Source organism: Procambarus clarkii, chromosome 22 (assembly GCF_040958095.1).
Source record: "Procambarus clarkii isolate CNS0578487 chromosome 22, FALCON_Pclarkii_2.0, whole genome shotgun sequence".
Lineage (NCBI taxonomy): Eukaryota > Metazoa > Arthropoda > Malacostraca > Decapoda > Cambaridae > Procambarus > Procambarus clarkii.
Window position 1 is genome coordinate 31,887,149 of NC_091171.1, and position 6,281 is coordinate 31,893,429.

Consider the following 6,281-nt stretch of genomic DNA (forward strand, 5'->3'; position numbering starts at 1 on the left):
GGAGGCGGTCATCGCTCACACCACAATATGAAGTCGAGACAACAGGCTGCAACTGGCAACCCAAGGCGACACAGGCCCCGACTAGGTCCAGGAACAAACATGAGGGAGCACGCAGCCAGGACCCAGCGCGATTGCCAAAACAAACTAGTGCCCAATTGTCAGTCCAAGACGGCAGCAAGCCTACGAATGTCAAGGGCAATGGGAGAGACCGCAGGCAGGCTAGACAGAAAGAAGGGAAACTGGATCAACCCAAAGCGCAGTCCCGGCCACAGAGGCCGGGGAGCGCAAAGAACAGCGGAGAGGCGCAACCGGACACAAAAACAACACCCCGGCCAACCAACCAAACAGCAACAACCCCAGGAACCCCTCTGGAAAGAGCCGTAGCAACCCCACCTGAAAAGAAGACACGGCCGCAAACGACTGAACACCAGAACCCCAAGGAGAACCACTGACAAAAACTGGAACCGAAGGGGCCACAACAACCCGAGGGGAAGAAAGAAAAGAGCACCCTGCCCATGAGCAGCACGGCACAAGTGGAGCAGAAGCAGGCCGGAGACAAACAACTCCTGAGATAAGGCGTAACGGTGCAGAAGGAATAACAAAACCAGGGCAATCCGAAGCGGCTCCGCCGATGCCGCACGAGACAGCGCGATGGTATGCGGTCAGATGACAGCCCTGAACCACCACAAGAACAAGACTATGACAAGAAAGATTGCAGTACACCTACGAAGAGACAAAAAGAAAAGGAAGGACCGCCAGAAAAACCCCATACCGCCGCTGTGACGAAGCACGCAGGTGGGACACATTCAAAAAGCCACTTGATCACCAAAAAGTTTGTGAGATATTCGAGTCAAAACGACCAGACTAGAAGACTTGATAAGACCAAATCAGCCCCGTCACGGAGCGGACCGACCATGCAAGAGAGGCGGAGCCAAGAGAAAACCCCTGGGTGCAGACAGCGAGTAAGCCGCACCGGAACCAAGGCTGTCAAAGAACCAAAAGGAACCTCCACCGGGGAACCAGGAACCCCGATAAAACCCGTTAAGCCGGGAAAGAACCAACCTGGCCGAGCAGACACGCCCCGTCCGGGAGGCACACCCCCGTCTGGGACCCTGAAAGGAACAACAAAGAAAAACCGTAGCCAGGGCAAGAAGCCAAACGCCTCCTGCCCCAACAAAAGGAACTGGAGGAGCAGGAGTGGGTGATTGAAAGCAATAGACACCAGCAGACAATGCAACACAGAAGCTGGTAGTGACAAAAGAGAAAAGAACGAAGAGCTACACCAGAACACTGAGCCTGTTCCACACCAGGAAAACTGAACAAGAACAGAATGCAACCTAGCACAAGCATGAAAGCAGCCAAGATGCGACTACCAAGAAACACAACAATGTGTAGGATAAGGTAGGAACACAGAAAAATGCAATGAAAAGACAGTCCAAGTACTGGAAGGCAGGGACAAAAGCATAAGCAATTGGCAACAGAAGGCACATGAGCAACACGCAGACGTGAAGCGAGAAAAAACAAGACCCTCGCCCAAATGCAAACGCTAATGGGAGAAGCAACCTCCACATGAGCACCAAAAATTCCAACCCCAAGAAACAGGAAAAAGTTATCCAAACTACAGGAGGAAGGTGAGGGATATAGAAGGCGTGTACACACGCCGAGTGAATATGAATGTGGAGAAGGAGCGTACATATGGTTGAACCACAAGGTAGAAACTGACCAGAATGGGAACTGGTCTAACCCATATTATGCGACCCCACAATGGACGCCCAAGTCAAAATCAGGGAACACGCCAAGAAGAATGCAGAAAAGATTCTGACAACCCATTAAACCAAAAGCCAAAGGCTGTTAATGACAGGTTAGGGTAGGTCGGGCAAAAACTATGGGGAAATCTTGAACATGAAAATTAGAGCCCACCGATGTCAACCCGGGCGACCACCGAGGAAGTGCAACACATGGGCTGACCCAACTGCTACCTGGGTCAGACATCAGAATGCTACGGAACTTATATATATAAGGGTGCAGCCTGGCGCTGAACGACGGCAATGAATGAGCGTCCAGAGTTCCAGCTAACAAGACACTAGACCGTAGAATCTCACCTGTAGAGCACAGGCACTATCGAGGAACGACAGCGAAGCCGTGTAACAGTGTGGGAGCATCGCTAATGGAACATGTTGAGAGATGCTTGTGCAGGATAGTAGGAGCAGTGGAGAGGCGGAGGAAATGCCACTCCTAGCCACACTCATAAGCAGAGAAAGAACTAGATGTGTTCTCCACATATAAAACACAGCACTCCCCCAATATCCAGAGGGCGACAAATGGAGAGAGAAAATGAGCGAGAGCAGTCTACCACCAGTCTTTTCTTGGATTGTTGGAAAGCATTTGACACAGTACCGCATAAGAGGCTGGTACATAAGCTGGAGAGACAGGCAGGTGTAGCTGGTAAGGTGCTCCAGTGGATAAGGGAGTACCTAAGCAATAGGAAGCAGAGAGTTATGGTGAGGGGTGAGACCTCCGATTGGCGTGAAGTCACCAGTGGAGTCCCACAGGGCTCTGTACTCGGTCCTATCTTGTTTCTGATATATGTAAATGATCTCCCGGAGGGTATAGATTCATTTCTCTCAATGTTTGCGGATGATGCCAAAATTATGAGAAGGATTAAGACAAAAGAGGACTGTTTGAGGCTTCAAGAAGACCTAGGCAAGCTGAAGGAATGGTCTAACAAATGGTTGTTAGAGTTTAACCCAACCAAATGTAATGTAATGAAGATAGGTGTAGGGAGCAGGAGGCCAGATACAAGGTATCATCTGGGAGAGGAAATTCTTCAGGAGTCAAAGAAAAAGACTTGGGGGGTTGATATCACGCCAGACCTGTCTCCTGCAGCACATATCAAGCGGATAACATCAGCGGCATATGCCAGGCTGGCCAACATACGAACAGCATTCAGAAACTTGTGTAAAGAATCATTCAAAACTCTGTATACCACATATGTCAGGCTAATCCTGGAGTATGCAGCCCCAGCATGGAGTCCATATCTAGTCAAGGATAAGACTAAACTGGAAAAGGTTCAAAGGTTTGCCACCAGACTAGTACCCGAGCTGAGAGGTATGAGCTACGAGGAGAGACTACGGGAATTAAACCTCACTTCACTGGAAGACAGAAGAGTTAGGGGGGACATGATCACCACATTCAAGATTCTGAAGGGAATTGACAGGGTAGATAAAGACAGGCTATTTATCACAAGGGGCACACGCACAAGGGGACACAGGTGGAAACTGAGTGCCCAAATGAGCCACAGAGATATTAGAAAGAACTTTTTTAGTGTCAGAGTGCTTGACAAATGGAATGCATTAGGAGGTGATGTGGTGGAGGCTGACTCCATGCACAGTTTCAAGTGTAGATATGACAGAGCCCAATAGGCTCAGGAATCTGTACACCTATTGATTGATGGTTGAGAGGCGGGATCAAAGAGCCAGAGCTCAACCCCCGCAAACACAACTAGGTGAGTACCAGGGAGAAGCGTGCATAGCACCAACAGGTGTACACCGACCAGAACAAAACAATCACCCACGGCGCATGCGCAGGACACATAAGGTCTGGGCTGCACCACTCGACTCCTGGGGAGGGTGCCAACAAGGAATATGGAACTAATAACAGTAATGTCGAGACAAAGGACGGTAGAGTACCAACGAGGCCCAGAAAGGACTGGAAAGAAGCCCCACAGGAAGGCGACAGATGTGCCAAGAATGCAGAAGCATCGAAGACCCACCGACCCTTCGAGATCCAAGACCAACAAGCACAAAACCACAGAGGTACAGATGCACCCAAAAGTATCTGAGACCCAAGGCCATGCAGGACCCGAGACAACAGAAAACAAATGCGGCATGAAGCAGAACACAGGCCTTAGAGAAGAAAAGTGGGAAGTGGAGAAAACACCCCACAGAACCACACCCGGGAAGGGGCCGACGCCCAAAGTCAACTCGTATGCAGAGGGGGAAAAGGAAACCCCACTCCTTGTAATAGTAAGCCCCACTCAAAAGGTTGGAAAACCCAGGTGGGTCCAATGGGGCACAAGGCCCCCAAGTCAGTCCCTCCCCAACCCCGGGAACCACCACATCAGGACCCGGGGACGAGTCGTCCTCCAAAGCCCCGGCCTCACAAGAAAAAGCCGGGGTGGCAAAAATAGCAGGAAGAGAGCGAGCCTACTGGTCAGATCTCTGAGCTACAGCTGGAGGAACAGACTCGAAAGCCTCCGACGCAACCCCGGATGGGGCAACCCCTGAAACTGCCTGAGTCTCAAACCTCGAAACCCTGCTCCAACCCCGTAGCCCTCAGACGCCTAAGAGCCGGAAGCACGGGAAAGTGCGACTGAAGGAACCACAGCATGGGAAGAACGAGGGGACGCGGATCGAACCAAGGCCGACGCGACCAAAATCCCCAAGCCCGGGTCCTGAGAAGCAAAGCGGGGCAGCCCCGAGGCATCCTGGGAAGCAATTAAATAAGCGCGCTGCAATAACCTACCCAGCAACACGTGAGCCGCCTACACCCGAGGAATGTCATCAACAGACAGGGTGAATGGAGCCACAAACAAGCACCAAAGTTTGCAGGACTCAGAGTCGAATGTGTCACCGACCCAACAGGCAGCACGACAGAGAAAAAACAAGGAGTATCAACCTGAGACAAGGGGACAGAGCAACCCTCAAACTCGCACAAAGTGAGGGGAAGACGCAGGGATCTCGTTCATTGGACCCGAGTGTCCCCGCAGGGTTTTCCAGGGCCCTTAGACTGGGTCTGCTAAGGCAGTGTACTGCTAACTGGCACCCCAAAACTACCAAGCAAACTGCTATAAGCTGAACTCACAGGATGTGTCCACTCACGAGGGCAAAGCAGGGGGTGCCACCACACAAATGACCTAATATAAGGGGAAGGGGAGAAAACAAGGCAGATCCCCCCACAAGACAAAAAGAAAAAGAAAAGAAAAACCTCGCAAGAAGACAACGTACCCGAAGAGAACAGAGCCGGCCTCTGTTATAGGTGAAAACTAGCTACACAGTACCCGGCGCCCCACCAGTGAAATAACTACCACTTATCCCAAGGCAAACAAGGGAGGAAAACCCCTACATACTCAGGGCGGCCAAACGCCAAGCAGCAAAAGGCCAACAGAGGTAGACCCAAGGTTACTTGTGGAAGAGAACCTCAAGCCTCAAGAGCGGTACTTACAGGGCATTCAGGGAATGACCCTAAGCACATGCAGTCCGAGTACCTGAGAATAATACTCCCAGCTCGCACGACCACTGGGAAAGCAGCACTGAAAACAATGACAGCACTGAAGAAGACCAGAGCTGGAGCCACACGACTGTGTACGATCCCATCTGCCATGGAACTGTGGTGTGGATTGCCGGTGTGAGGGTCTGGGGCTCCCCTTTTCCCCTCTCGGGGACGGGGGAAGCTGCGCAAAACATGCGGCGCAGCTTGTGTGACGTCATGCTTGTTTGCTTGTTTTTCTTTTGGGGAGTTCTGTCCACTCATTGGCGATTTTTGTTGTTTTAACCAGAATAGGGGTTTGTTTTGTGGCGTTTATCTTTCTGCGTGCCTGTCCCAGTCGATGGCAGATATAGAATGCTCCAAATCACATGTGCATTTCTATGGGCCATGGCTCCTTGTGCCTCTGTGAGGGGGCCAGGTTCTGGCTCATGTTCCCCGGTAGGCCTAGAACTCCACCCACATTGACTGATGCAAAATAGTTAGGGGTATTCATATCAGCCTCGATAGCTCTGGGGAGCCGTAAGGCCCCCCCCTTCCCCAGAAAATGACCCAAGTCCCATTGTTTCCAGTCCAAGTATCCTCCTCAAGTGCACTGTCATTAAGAAAAGCATCAGCTTAGAGGCAACTGATAGTTCCACAGTGAGGCAAAGGAATCATCCTGAGGGTAATAGACGATCTTGCAAATCCAAAGAATGAGTTCCAGTCCACCTCTCATTCTGTCAGTATTGGATGGAATTGAGAGAGGTCATCCCACTAGAACAGGGGTGAGGAACCTGCAGCCTTCAACAGCAATTTAAACTAATGAAAATTGATCTGTAAGTTTGTTTGTGACATATTTAAATGTATACAGCACATAATACAATTGATTATGAGATGCATCAATTGCATCATTCTACTCTAAGTAAACTAAGGTTTTCTTTTAACGAAAGGTTCTCCTGCACCAGAAAATTGGAGACCCCATGAATTATTATCATATTGAGAACTAAACCCAAAAACTCCAGAAACGAGACACT

General features: G+C 50.4%; 1 protein-coding gene across 15 annotated transcripts in view; it reads right to left on the reverse strand.

The window, feature by feature from the left end:
- DCTN1-p150 (dynactin subunit 1) overlaps positions 1-6,281 on the reverse strand; it is a 398,222-nt gene that overhangs the window by 108,415 nt on the left and 283,526 nt on the right. The window lies entirely within an intron of this gene.